At 45.0% G+C, this 14,967-nt stretch overlaps 1 protein-coding gene across 1 annotated transcript in view; it reads left to right on the top strand.

The window, feature by feature from the left end:
- Nucleotides 1–14,967, top strand: part of LOC124805451 (modular serine protease-like) — a 220,365-nt gene that overhangs the window by 156,973 nt on the left and 48,425 nt on the right. The gene's annotated exons all lie outside the window — the stretch shown is intronic.

Genomic DNA, 14,967 nt, shown 5'->3' with positions numbered 1-14,967 from the left:
GTTCAAGGACATAGTATGTGTTGATGATGTGGATAGAGGAGTTTATAAAGTTAGTGCTTGATATAAACGTAAGTGTTCAACAGAAATGAGGAAAAGAAATACGCTTGTAAGATCTGTCACCTGGCAATTGCAGTAAACTATGTTCACACAATAGTTCCACTTGACACTGTCCTGGAGAGTATACACTTCTCAGTGTCAAATGTGTTGACCGATTGCATGGCTGCAAGAGGACAATGTTTGTGTATTCAGAATGAAGTTAACTTTCTTGATAATCATGGGTGCTGTATACTTTGCAGACATGATGAAGCAAAACTGGAAACAAATGTTGGGCGCCAGTCAAATTTCCATATGTGTCAGTGTGTGTCACAGGGACTGGTGATCTTGGCTTGACCACCAGATTGTGAGGATGGTAAAAACCTCTACAAAAAACCTTCAATCTCAAGGTATGCTGTGCACTGATGACATACATGGCTGTTGTGGTGGAACAGTTGTCAGCGGGCAACCTCTGGGTAAACTGCTAAGCCTCAAATATATAAGGTTTACTCAGGCATGTGGAGCTCTGTCTAGGTGAACTTTTATTTCCCTAGCTGCTAGTGAGACTAAGATGAAACCCTTGAAATTCACTCCTCCACCTTCCAGTGGAAATGGTGGGCTGCCGGTAGGTACCAACATCCAGTCAAACAAGAGGACTCATGTAGCCAGTCCTCATGATTTGTGGATTATACAGAGTTTGTCAGTCTCTAATAACAGTACACGTACTGGTGGCCAGAATGTATTTCTTATAGTTGAATGGAAAGAGGGAAACTTTGGGAAAGTTTCACCTTTTACTTACAAAGGGAGTTAGAGGGCATTGCTGGAACTATAAAATCTGTCAAGTGCTTGCAAAATGGGACCCTTTTGGTAGGAGCTTCTAGTTCCCAACAATTGCAGAAGATTCAGAAACTTCAGTGTCTCAAGCAGTATTCAGTAGAAAGTGAACTGCACAGCTCCTTGAAATACAGCAAAGGTATTGCGACTTGCAGGGATCTTGTTGACATTTCCGTAGAAGAACTGAAAGGTGAGTATTCCCAGGAATGCATTTTTGATGTGCAAAACATAACTAAAAGGGTGGATGGTGATAGTGAAATCAGACTTATTTATAGTGACTTTCATCAGCATGAATCTTCCAGAGTACAAGTTAAGGCCAGTTTCCTTCACTTCAGCATGTAATATTATTTTCCCAACCCTTTGTGCTGTTTCACATGCTGTCACTTCGGGGGCGTACCACCTTATGTTGTAAGGGAGAAGCCACTTGTGGCAAATGTGGTAAGGCTGCCTATGAAGGAGTTCATTGCTCATCTCCTCCAAAGTGAAACTGCTCTGGGACTTGCCCTGTCTGGAATAGGAACTGCAGGGCCTTCCTTGAAGAAAGGAAAATACAGGAGATCAAAACAGCTAAGAGTATGTTGTATGACGAGGCCAAAAAGATCTAAAAGGCCATGCAGCCCCCATAGTCTTCTACCCCCTTTGCATCTGTTCTTAAACAGCCAGTTCAAAAGACTGCTACTGCTACAAAAACGGAGGTTGCTAGTGTTAGCACTAGTACCTGGACTTGTCAATGCGCTTGTGCTGCTGCAGTTACTTTGAAGCCTGTACCTCCTCCCAGAACATCCGCCAAGGCTGTGGCTGCTCCCTGCTGCTTCACAGTATCAGACTGGTCCACTGTCCAGTGCTGCTACCACCACCTCTGTGGCTGTGGCTCGAAATCCTTCCCAGGCAAAAGAAAAAAAAAAGTCTAAGACAGACTCATCTGCCAATGGAGATGGGAAGTAAGCAGTCTGACAATGTTGATATTCCTCTCCAGGACATCTCCCACGGCTCATTTACAGTGGTGATGGACCATGATGTTGGCCTGGGGAGTAAATATCACTCCAACACTGAGCCTCAACACATTATGTGGTCACCTCCATGGCAGAAAGAGAGGGTGAAAGTGCAACTCCCATGATAAATGGCTCCCATATTACAGTGGTAATTGAATAGGTTCAGGACACTTGTGGAAGAACTGAAACTCCTATCACTGGAATGCCCCTGTGCTTGTGTTTGCAGGAATTGCATTTTAAAGCATCTGATGCCCCTGGGCTACAGGGCTATACACACTTTCCCTGACTGGGGAAAGGTCCAAGTGAGGGGTCACTTTGTTTGTCGATAATGCCTTCTAGTTCTCTGCTCTCCCCTAGCTGCTGACCTGCAAGCGATTGCAATTGAAGTTCATGTGTATCAGTGCATCGCTATTTGCTCACTGTATTTACCTCCACATGATGTGATTGACACTGAGGCTCTGACCAATCTTATAGAACAACTTTCGCAGTAAGGTATCATACTGGATGACATCAGTGCCCATAATGTATTATGGGGCTGAAGCTATACTTGGACTAGGGGTTGAGTTTTAGAAAATCTCATGATGCCTAAGGAGCTGCACATCCTCAATATGGGCTGTCCCACTCATTTCTCAGTTGCTACTGGAGCTTCCTCAGCTGAACCTCTCTCTCTACTCTCCTGTCCTTACAGCTCAGTGGAAAGCAACTACTGACCTTAATTCCAGGGATCACTTCCCATTGTGCATCCACCTCCTGGATGGAGCAGTATCTGAACAGAAGCCAACCGAATGAATGGTCAGATGCCTGTGTTTGAACACTGCAACAGCATCCAAAAATGAGTTGGTGGACCGATGAATGCTGCTCAGCAGTCTGAGACAGGCTTGTGGCTTTTTTGGCAGTAAGTGCTCCACAAGAGCAGCCCACCTCTCAGCATTTCAGGTCACAAGAGCCAAGGCTTGACACATAATTAAGGAGAGCAAGAAAAGATCATGGCAAGCATTCATGGACACACTCAACTGTTCCACTTGTTCCACAATAGTACAGGAACCCTCTGGAGGATTTGCAGTTAACAGTTGTTTACCAACAGCAGCAGTCTGAAACAGAGGTGTCTTCAAATGACACGCAGAACATCGCTCAGACGATGACAGAGCATTTTGCAAAGGATAATCCCAATGCCAGTCAGGATCTTGTGTTTCGCCACTACTGTGTGACTTAAGAGAGGGGCAAGTTGGACCTCAGATCCAACAATACTGAGTATTACAACCCCCCATTTTGCAAGTGGGAGCTGGAATTGGCCCTGACTGAGACTCATGATACTGCTCCGACTTGTGACCAAATCCAGCACTACATGCTTTGACATGCACCTACAGCATTAAAGGAAATCCTACTCAATTGTTTTAATTTGATATAGCAGACGGATCATTTTCCCAATTCTTGGAGAGGCAATTTTGATCCCTCTCCTCAAACCAGGAAAGGATCTCACATGTCCCAGTAGTTACAGGAGTATTGTCTTAACAAAATGTGTGGGAAAGACCTTGGAGCAGATGGTTAAACATTGTCTGGTCTGGTTCTTAGAGACCAGGCAACTTCTGAGCTGCTTTCCGGATGAGTTCCTGAGATTTCGGCCCACTATCGACAACCTGACCTTGCTAGCGGTGGTTATTCAGCAGCCTTTCCTATTTAAACATCACTGTTTCAGTATTTTCTTTGACATCAGTGAGGCATACAACACTACATAGAGGCACAGTATTCTCGTGCAGCTCCATCAGTGGAGCTTTCGTGGCCACTTCCCCATCTTCATACAGTCTTTCCTAGGTAAGCAGACTTTTGGGTCACTTGTTGATGACATGCTATTGAATCATTTTGAGCAGGAGAATGATATACCTCAAGACAGTTTTTTAAGTGTTACCCCCTTTGCCATAGCCATAAACATTATTGTGTCAATGGTACGGAGTCCTGTACAGTGCTCCTTATGTGTTCACGATTTTAATGTCCCTCCTCCAGTGTGGAAACAGTGATTCACCAAGAGCAGCTTACAATGTAGAGATTAGAGAATGGGCTGCAGAGATGGGTTTTCAGTTTTCCACAGGTAAGAGGTAAGTGTGCGTGTGTGTGTTCATTTTAACTATTCTCATCACATTTTTAATCTACCTGACTTGGATATGAGGGACACTATTCTACTTTATAATGACTCAGTGAGGTTTTTTGGCATTATTTTTTACTCCAAATTGCCGTACTTGTCACACCTGAGAGACATGAAAACAAAAACCCTCAAGGCACTAAATATCACAAAGTGCCTTAGCCACTGGCCTTTGGAAACAGATAGGACATGTCTTCTCCAGTTTTATAGGACTTTCAGGTGTTCGCGGTTAGACTATGGGTGCACAGTGCATGCTTTCTTATCTGAAGATCACTGATGCTACTCACCATGAGGGGACTAGGCCGGCCATGGGCGCTCATGGGACCAGCCCCATACGCAATCTCTGTGCTGAGGCTGGTGAACCACCACTTACAATCAGACAGCAATTCCCCATGATGTGTCAGGCATATAAGTTCCTCGCAGCCTCATTATGACCTGCACACCCTACTGCTGCTTTTCCACCTCTGGCATGTCTTTTTCTCCAATTGTCCATGAGCAACAAGGCCATTTGGTATGTGCTGGAGTCACTTGATGTGGAGCAAGTACAACACCAAATCCAGTGTTTTAACTGCCTGCCACCTTGGTTACTGCAGACTAATTTTAGATGTAGTGAATACAGGAGAGGCTGCACTCCTGCATATGTTTTTAATACATTATTTAATGACATTTTAACTGAGCACCATACCTGTACAGCTGTCTTTATGGATGGGTCAAATCAGGACTCTTTTCCCTGATCATGCCCTCAAGGTCTGACTGCCTCATGGCTTACTGTCTTTGATGTGGAATTTTATGTGCTCTTGTGGGCACTTTAGCAGATGAGATGTGATTGGAATAGTAATTCATTCTCTGTTCTGATTCTCAAAATGTTCTTCACTCTCAATGCTTCCACCCAGCAGATAAGGTAGTCCAAAATATCCAGGATGCCCTCCTTCATTTACAATAGCTGGAGAAGATGGTGTCTTTCTGCTGGGTGCCAGGGCACATGGGTATTGCAGGAAATGAAACGGCAGATGTAGCAGCTAAGGAGGTATGTTGCAATGCTCTGTTAATTTGATGTGCCATCCCCATGCGTGGTATCACCTTGCTGTTGGGATATAGTGTCTTGTGTCAGTGGGAGGATGAGTTTATGGAAGTGACAGACAATAAGCTCTGTTAAGTAAAGCCCACAATGCGGCTGTGGCATACCTCCTTCCAGCCACATCAATGGAACAAGGTCCTCCTCACTCCACAGCCATATGATGCATGTATTCTTGCTCCAGTGAGAGGACCCTGCAATGCGTAGTGTTTGTGGCTTACAGATCAGTATACCACATTTTGTTAGACTATTTTATTTTCTGACCACTGGGCAGCAGCAGATTTGCGACAGGTCTGCCCTCCATTTAAAGTAACATTCAAACAAATGTGATGAGGGTTTTAAGGTTTCATGATTTGGCCAATATGTTTCTGAAAGTTTTTGAGAGTTGTATTTAACGTGTGAACCAGGTTGACTTCCTCACCCGTTTTTTGTGGCCAGCGAATCACATTACCTTGCACTTTTCTTTTAGTGCCTCTATCATTTTATTTCTGTTTTAATCCCAAGTATAGCATCTTTCACCCTTTCTCCATTAACATAAGACATGTACAAGAGTGATTGTCTGGTCAATATGATGGAGGTGGGAACAAGTGCACGAGTGTCATTTTACAGATTTCCTGCCCATTGTGTGATAACATTTTCGTAATTTTATCCTCATTCGATAAGAGTGCCAGTGACCTCTCCATTGAGCACCTGTATGTTCCAAAAACACATACACTCTCTCTCTGACCTAATGGTAAATCTGCTTGACAGTGGATGCTGGGTGTTGCATGGTTTGTGCTGTCTTTAATGGTAGCCCTGCTGTTCATTTCTGCAGTAAGGCTGACCCAGTATCAAAAAAAATTCTCGATCGATAAAATACTCCAATCATGTCAACTCACATGGGACGAATGTATTATTGTGCAGCGCAAAAAAGCATTGGAAGCTATTCACCGTACACTAAGATTTGAGAGGTAATGAACAGTTTTTTAGTGGCACATTCACTTTATTGTCCAGTGACTTTCGACAAGTTCTACCTGTTATACTGCATTCAGAGACCATTGATGAACTTGAGGCAAGTCTCAAGTCATCAGACTGACTATGAAGGTCAATATGTAAGTAGAACAGTAGCATGATACATTCACTGAACATTTTGATAAACAATTGTTGGATACTGGGAAAAGAAAAATGACAATTGATGAATGTACACAATGTATCACATTGCCAACATACTTCTGTAAAATCACAGCAACCACAGATGAACTGCTTCACAAAATTTTCTTAAGTATCACACAGAATTACAATAATCCTCTGTGGCTAAGTGCGATAAACAGTTTCAGTGTCATCACTTTCAGTATGCAAAATGAAATATCATGTGAAGTAACAGCTATCAGTCTATTGATACTGAAATGACTTGAGATGAAGTTGTCAGTTACCCAACTGAATTACTGAATTCACTTGATTTGCAAGGCATCCACCACGCATCTTAATATAAAAAATTGACATATTTCTCATTCTTCTCCAAAGCATAAATCCACCATGACTTCGCAATGGTACCAGGCTTTCAGTGAAAAATATATTATGAACTATATCATTGAAGTTAAAATTTTAAATGGTAAATTTATAGGAGAAAATGTACTGTTGCCACATATCCCAATAGTTTAGACAGATATACCATTCAAATCAAATGTTTGCTGTTTCATATGTGACTCAGATTTACAATATCCTTTGACAAAGAACATGGCCAATCATAAAAAGTGTGTGAACTACAGCTGAAAAATCCATACTTAGCTCACAGACGGCTATGTATAGCTTGCTCATACATCAGGAAATGTGATCTATTTTTGTATGCACAAGACAGGGGAACAAAAATTATTTTGGAGAGCTGCCAACTTTACAGATTGCCTGTAACTGTGAAGGATTTTTCACTTTAATTACAGAGTTATGGGAAATTATTTTAAAAAATGCAGAAATAGACATTAGAAGGAAAAAAATTGAAAAAAAGATACTGTTTACATTTTGCTAATTTTGTGCTACTGAATTCTTTTTATAGATTGCAATGATTTCCTTCATGAGTATGGAGTAAACTGGTCTAAGATTAATTTTGTCACCATGGCTTATTAAAGACACATTTATACTGAGTTTAAAGCCTGTTCTGCAAACTTGTATGTGGCTAGTACTAGAAAACTGATGTTTGCAACATGTTGTCAACAACTTATCAAAAGAAAGAAAGTGTTCTGTGGCAGCGACAGTGCAGATTAAAGGATCGTTGTTCCTGGCCAGCTACCACTAAATGGCACTATGCAGTGCTAGTGTTTGTTTTTACTGTATCTGCAGTAATGCATGTTGTCTTTACATGTGTTCTTTTGAAAAAATAGTGTGTACAGGAAGCAAAAGTCATGAATTTGTCACTTTTTATGAGGCAGAGGAGTGTGTTTGGAATTTTTGGACTCATAGTTTGTGAAATACTAAACATAAGCATGACTCCACACAAAAAATGCTATGCTGCTTTGCACCAAAAGCAGTGACACAGAAAAAAATAAACCTCAGGATTTGTTATCTGATTTTTGGAAAAATTTGTTGTCAGTGAGTTACATGCACTGCTGCCATATGAAAGAGAGGTGGGAAAAAAGAGAGGAACTTTCAATGAGACAGAAACAAATGTATGTGGGAGGCAGCAGTCAGAAGTGGGTGTGGCAGGACCACCCATTTTTGTACAGCTCCTCATTAATGTTGGACCATTTCTCATCATCAATGAAGACAATTTCAAATGTAGTTCTTCAGTAATTCTTATGTATACTCTTTTCGATACAGAACTATAGCAACCCAGTGTCTTGTACTTATTTAATATCTTAATAGAGTACAATATTAAAAGTTTGTAAAATTTGAAAAATAATATCAAAAACATTTTTCATTTATGGAGGGTTAAGAACTGAGACCTTGTATCTGACAGATGTCAGAAAAAGCCCTAGCTCAAAAAAACTTGTAAGCGAAAAAAATATATGTTATAACAGAATGATGCATAAAAGACAATGCACAACCTGAGAGTAATAAATAATTATGCTCTAAATAAGAATATTAAAGCAATCAAAATTTTTATTAAAAATTTGTTTTTTAGCTCCCCTGTAAAATTTTTCTTTTGTCAGATATGTGGTCTCCATTCTTAACCCTTGATATAATATAGTTATACCCATTCAACTGATATGAAGGAGGCAGGAAGAGAGAGAGAGAGAGAGACACTCCTTGAAATTAAGTAGTGGTTATTATATTTCATAATTACAAAATTTTACTTAAATGTATGAGATGAGAAGGGTGAAAGTAGGTATGTACACAAATTTCACATACATCGATGTTTGACTGTCATTGCTCCACTCGGCTCCTCAAAGTCTGTAATTTCTGAGTCCGATACCCCATCACTCGGCTCCTCAAAGTCTGTAATTTCTGAGTCCGATACCCCATCACTCGGCTCCTCAAAGTCAGTAATTTTTGTCACCTCATATATACAGTCCAGGTCTTTGTCAACATCCGGTTCATCAGTTTCATCTGGTTGGAGGGAGTTAGTGTTATAACATTTAATCACTAATAAATTGCGTAGTAGCAACAATAGCGGGTTACATACTATTAACTCCGTATCTGTCATTCGACTGCCATGCCGTGACATGCGGCTGGCGCCGTTCATAGCCAGGTGGTGCTCCCGCGCTCGGCCGAGCTGCGGAGCGCCTCTATCGGCGTGTTCACGTACTGATGTAGCGGCACTTTTAAATCTCGTGGCACTGTCACAACACTTTTCCCCCCTTGAAAAAAAACACTCACTTCCTTGGAGACACGGACAGTGCAGAGACATCCATGGCCTCTAGGGGAGGCCCCGAGAAGATCCCGCGAAGAAACACGAGAGTATGGTCGAAAATGTCCAGGACAGAAGCTCGTGCGTGGAACGTGCCTCCTGGACGAGATGATGGGTGAAAACTCCGGAGCAGCATCCATAGGTGTCATGGACCTGGGGGTGTGCTCCAGCGAGATGGGTCCCGGAGAAGGCGGCGTGGTGACTGGGGCCGGTTCCGGCGTACTCGGAAGCGGTAGTGACGTCGGCTGCAGCAACACGCACAGAAGATCGGCAGCAGCGACAGGACTGGCTTCTCTGGCTGGTGGAGGCGAAAGTAGGGGCGGTGGCACCGGCGTGGCCACCACTCGTGGGTGCATCTGGTCGTAATGGCGAACAACCATGCCGTCGTCCGTACGAATTTCACATAGCCGGCGGCCGCGAAGAGCCTGGACCACCCCTGGAATCCATTTAGGGCGAGGTCCATACCATCGTGCCCACACGTCGGCGCCCACCGAGTATTTTCCCGCTCTAGGGGACACAGTACAAGGCCTGACAGGGTGAAGCAGGTGCAGTAGAGTGCGCGGTTGGCGGCCATGCAAGAGTTCAGCAGGGCTGCGATCACCCAGAGGCGTGAAGTGATAAGAACTCAAACTGCAACAGAGCGTCATCTGTGGAAGAATCACTAAGGAATTTTTTCATCTGGCTTTTGAAAGTGCGGACAAGGCGCTCGACCTCCCCATTCGATTGCGGATGGAAGGGCGGTGCTGTAACATGATGAATCCCTTGTCCAGTACAAAAATCACGGAAGGCCTGCAAAGAGAACTGAGGGCCATTGTCCATGACAATCGTGGATGGAAGACCTTCTAGCGCAAAGATTTTGGACAAAGCCAGCGTCGTCACCGCAGTGGTGGGCAACGGACATCGAACAACAAACAGAAACTTCGAGAAGGCGTCAATCAACAATAGCCAATAAGTGCCGAGGAAGGGGCCGGCAAAGTCAGCGTGCACCCATTCCCACGGCTGCGCAGGATCAGGCCATGGAGAGAGCATTGTACGGGGTGCAGCCAATTGTTGAGCACACTGACCACACGCAGCTACCATGTGGGCGGTGTCCGAATCAATACCGGGCCAATAAACGTGCCTGCGGGCCAGGGACTTAGTCTGAGAAATCCCCCAATGGCCTTCCTGCAATAGTTTGAGAACATCTTTGCGAAGAGAGGCTGGCACCACGACCCGTGGAGATGCGCCATCCGTGGCCAGAAGAACAACACCCTCACAAACAGATAGATGAAGGCGCAAGGCATGGTGGTTGCGAAGGCAATCCGATGCCCGGCCCTTGGTCCTGTCCGGCCAACCCCGTTGAACAAAACTGATCACCTGACGCAGGACCGGGTCCCGCGCAGTAGCCGACGCGACCTGTGAACCTGTAAGTGGAAAACCTTCTACCGCACGACGTTCTTCCTCATCAATGTAGAAACAGAGTAGTTCATCTCGATCGAAAACTGGGTCGGGGCCCATCGGCAAACGCGACAACGCGTCAGCTTTGGCGTGCTGGGCCGTGGGGCGATAGTGAATCTCATAGTGAAAACGAGACAAGTATAAGGCCCAACGTTGCAGGCGGTGAGCTGCCTTATCTGAAAGTGACGCCAAGGGGCTGAACAGAGAGACCAGCGGCTTGTGGTCGGTGATGAGGTGAAACTTAGAACCATACAAAAAAACGCTGAACTTTTTTAGAGCATAAATGATAGCTAGTGCCTCCTTTTCTATTTGAGAGTAACGCTGTTGGGCATCATTGAGGGTCTTGGAAGCATAGGCGATGGGTCGTTCCGACCCATCCTCATACCGATGGGCGAGAACAGCCCCTAGGCCATACTGTGACGCATCAGTCGCCAGAACCAAGTGCTGACCCGGACGGAATGTGGCAAGACAAGGCGCCGACTGCAAATGAGCCTTCAGGCGGACAAAAGCCTGCTCACACTCGTCGGACCAACAGAAAGGAACGTTTTTGCTTAACAGCTGATGCAGAGGATGAGCCACCGCTGCCGCGGATGGAATGAATTTGTGATAATAAGCGATCTTGCCTAGAAACGCCTGAAGTTCTTTGACCATAGACGGCCGGGGTAGAGCGGTAATGGCCGCAACGTGCTGTCGTAGAGGCCGTATACCCTCACGGGACAAGTGGAAACCAAGATAAACAATGGAGGGTTGGAAGAATTGTGACTCGTCCAGATTGCACTTCAACCCAGCCGAATGCAGAACCCGAAACAGGGAACGCAAATTCCGAAGGTGCTCCTCAGTGGAGGCCCCCGTGACAACAATGTCATCCAGGTAGTTGATGCAGCCAGGAACGGAAGCCGTGAGCTGTTCCAAAAACCGCTGAAAAATGGCCGGCGCGCTAGCGACGCCAAATGGTAACCGCTGGTACTGATACAACCCACAAGGAGTGTTGATGACGAGAAATTCCTTGGAAGATGCATCCAACGGCAACTGATGATACGCCTCTGATAAGTCAAGTTTGGAAAAGAACTGGCCCCCAGCGAGCTTGGTAAATAACTCCTCAGGACGGGGAAGAGGATAAGTGTCAATGAGGCTCTGAGTGTGGCTTTAAGATCACCACACAATCGCAGACTCCCGTTTGGTTTAGAAACCACCACGATTGGCGATGCCCATTCGCTGGAGGTAACAGGAAGGAGAATCCCTGAAGCTGCATGCCTTGACAGGAGCACGCAACGTCATCGGAATAGGGCGTGCCCGGAAAAACTTAGGGCGAGCTGTAGGTTTAAGAGTAGTGTGAGCTTCAAAATCCTTGGCACGACCCAGACCAGCAGAGAACACGGACGAGAATTCAGAACACAATCCATCCAGCTGTTGATATGGAATATCCTCAGATATGAGGTGCACATCATCATCAATGGAGAACCCGAACAACTGGCAAGCATCATAACCGAACAGGTTTTCCGTGCCCGCATGATCCACCACATAAAACGTGAGGGGCCTAACAACAGACTTGTAGGCAGTGGAAGCATCAAACTGGCCAACGATAGGAATTGTCTGCTTATTGTATGTTCGCAGATTTCGCGTAATGGGAGACAAGGGAGGGGAGCCCAACTCCAAATACGTGCGAGAATTAATGAGAGTTACTGCAGAGCCAGTGTCCACTTGCATGCGAATGTCTTTATCCAGAACACAAACAGTAACAAACAACTTATTTGTTTGAGAAAGCACACAGTTAACATCCATGTCCAATGCCTCGTCCTCGTCAACAGGAACTTTAGTCGACTGACACACAGAAGCAATGTGGCCTTTTTTTCTACATGAATTACACGTGGCCCAACGTTTTGGACACGCGGCCCTGTCATGGTGTACGAAACAACGTGGACAAGAAGGAAGTGCGGAACGAACCTGCTTCTGTGGTTGCTGTTTTCGCTGCAAGCATGGTGGCCCAACGTGACGTTGTTGACGTGAGTGAACTGCCGCCACATCGTCGTTCCCCTGTGAAACAGGCAAATTGTCCGCATCGAAAGTGGTCTGTACAGCGCCCACATCACACCACGCGTCTATTTGCGCACCAGCAGCATGAGACACTTCAAAAGATTGAGCGATGCTGAGAACTTCCAACAACGACGGGTTTGGCAGTTGTAAGGCACGTTGCCAAACTTCTTTATCAGGAGCAAGCCGTAGAATAGCGTCCCGAACCATTGAATCAGCATAAGACTCATGATGAGTGTCCATGACAAACTGACATTTCCTACTCAGACCTTGTAGTTCTGCCGCCCAAGCCCGGTAAGATTGATGGGGCTGTTTACGACACTGGTAGAACGCCACGCGGGCGGCAACGACGTGGGTGCTTTTTCGGTAATAGTTATACAATAAGTCACACATTTATTGGAAGGACAGAGAGGCAGGTTCCCGCAGAGGGGCTAACTGAGATAGCAGCTGATAGATCCGTGGGTAAATCCAAGAGAGAAATAACGACTTACACATAGGAGGTTCAACAACGCCGAAAGCCAAGAAGTGTTGCCGCAAACGCTTCTCATAATCCTCCCAGTCTTCAGCGGCCTCGTCGTAAGGAGGGAACAGAGGCGGAGAAGAGGAAGACAGACGATGAGTAACCGACGTCGACAACGCCTGAATAGCAGCCGTCAGCTGTGTTTGTTGTTCAATGAGCGCTTGCAGAAGCTGTTCTATGTCTGCCCCGACATGAACACACAATACAACAATGCAGGAAAAAAAATATCCGAGCTCGTTGCCAAAAAGTGTTATAACCTTTAATCACTAATAAATTGCGTGGATATACAAAAGTAGAAACAATAGCAGGTTACATGCTATTAACTTCGCATCTGTCATTCGACTTCCGTGCCGTGACATGCGGCCGGCGCCGTTCATAGCCAGGTGGCGCCCCCGTGCTCGGCGAGCTGCGGAGCGCCTCTATCGGCGTGTTCGCGTACTGACGTAGCGGCACTTTTAAATCTCGTGGCACTCTCACAACAGTTAGTGTATGAGTTCACCTTGCTGTTGACATAAATTAATGAGCAATTAATACCAGCCTTCCGATACCCACAACTACCTGCATAGCCCTTGTTGCATTTGCTGGAAATTGTTGAGAGAAGAGACTGTGGAGCTGGTTCTTTGGAGGTAGGAACGGGGCCAAGACCAAACTCTGAGGCCTGCCATCCCCAGAGGAGTGGTTCCATCTGGTGTCCTATCCACATTTGTACTTGTAAGTAGGTCCTCAAGCAATGCTGGTGAGCTGCTTCCGATGTTGGTGGTAGGGGTGCTAGGGTGAATCTGGATTTCACAATCGCTTTGGAAAACAGGTCCAATCGCAATTTGTCTAAAGTGTCTCCTGCCGTACCTCCATAGTGGGTTGTTAAAAATCAGAGGGCAGCTTCGACAATAGCTTCAGTTTGAGTGTCTTGCTCTAAGAAAGGTTTGATATCTTCCACAAGATATTTATTTTTGACCAGTAGATTGACCGAAGAGTGCTGAAGTTGTGTCACATCCACTTATGGCGTGGAGAAATATGAATGGCCTTCTGATGTCGTTTGCCAGTTTGAAACTGCTGGAACCAAATGCTTTTGATGAGGTCTTTCCTCCTCCAGGTTTCAAGAAATATATATTTTCTGGAGGTGTGGCTAGGGCATTGAGCATGATTAGAAAGTCCGTATCCTCAACAACAACCACAACTTTCTCATGTTCCTGTGATACCTCAAGTGCTGTGGCAACAATTAGATGGTCTGTGTCTTGATTAGCTTGCTTTACTGAGAAGCCTTCATCTTCAAGCCTTGAAATAAGCGTGATGCATAAGTGCGTCGGAGGTGGCCCGAGGAAAACGCGTCGCGGCGCGGGTGTGAGGCACGTTGGCGTTGTGGCATCCTGCACGTCGCACGTTGTGGTCATGTGAAACACCAGCACTTATCGCCATGTGGCATGTCATTCTCTATGGGTAAATAACAGCATCATTTGGCGTGCGTCCACCCCAGAAGAAAGGTGGGAACTGGCAAGACACGGCCAGAAAAAACTTTTACCTGGGCCACACCTGTCTCTGCGCCAGGCGCCACTAGAGAGCAATAAACTGTGTCACCTAGGGGGCAGACAAAGGATGCTGCCACCTGGTAACTGCACACTCACATTATGGACAATATTCTAGTGAAGCAAAAGCTGCTCTTCCAAATGGTGCATTTTAAATTAAAATCAGAGGTTACCTATATAAATATATTTACCTCCAAATTTGGCCATATGTAGGGTTCTGAGTTTTTGAAGGTAACTTTCTAGACGATTACCTTAGGGATTACAAAAGATACACTTTTGTCATTATTAGACTGGCTTGCCAGGCAGAACATATACACAAAGGCAGAACAATAAGGTACAAAAAGGCTTTGCCGTTTAATAAGGAATGCCAAAGCTGACCTTAAATTTCTTGTCACAGAATTTACCCCTGACTTTGAATAGTTTTTTAATTTTTTTCAATCTTTACTCATGATTATGTTTTTTTGATTTCTCTGCATAAAACTGATCTAGAGACCTATATTTGTAAATGTGAAATACCTCACATGCATAGCAATGAAAGTACAAACTTAGCCGTACAGAAATGGGT

The sequence above is a fragment of the Schistocerca piceifrons genome, chromosome 7, assembly GCF_021461385.2.
Source record: "Schistocerca piceifrons isolate TAMUIC-IGC-003096 chromosome 7, iqSchPice1.1, whole genome shotgun sequence".
Taxonomy (NCBI): Eukaryota; Metazoa; Arthropoda; class Insecta; order Orthoptera; family Acrididae; genus Schistocerca; species Schistocerca piceifrons.
The sequence above is the reverse complement of the archived record's forward strand: the minus strand, read 5'-3'. Positions and strand labels throughout refer to the sequence as shown.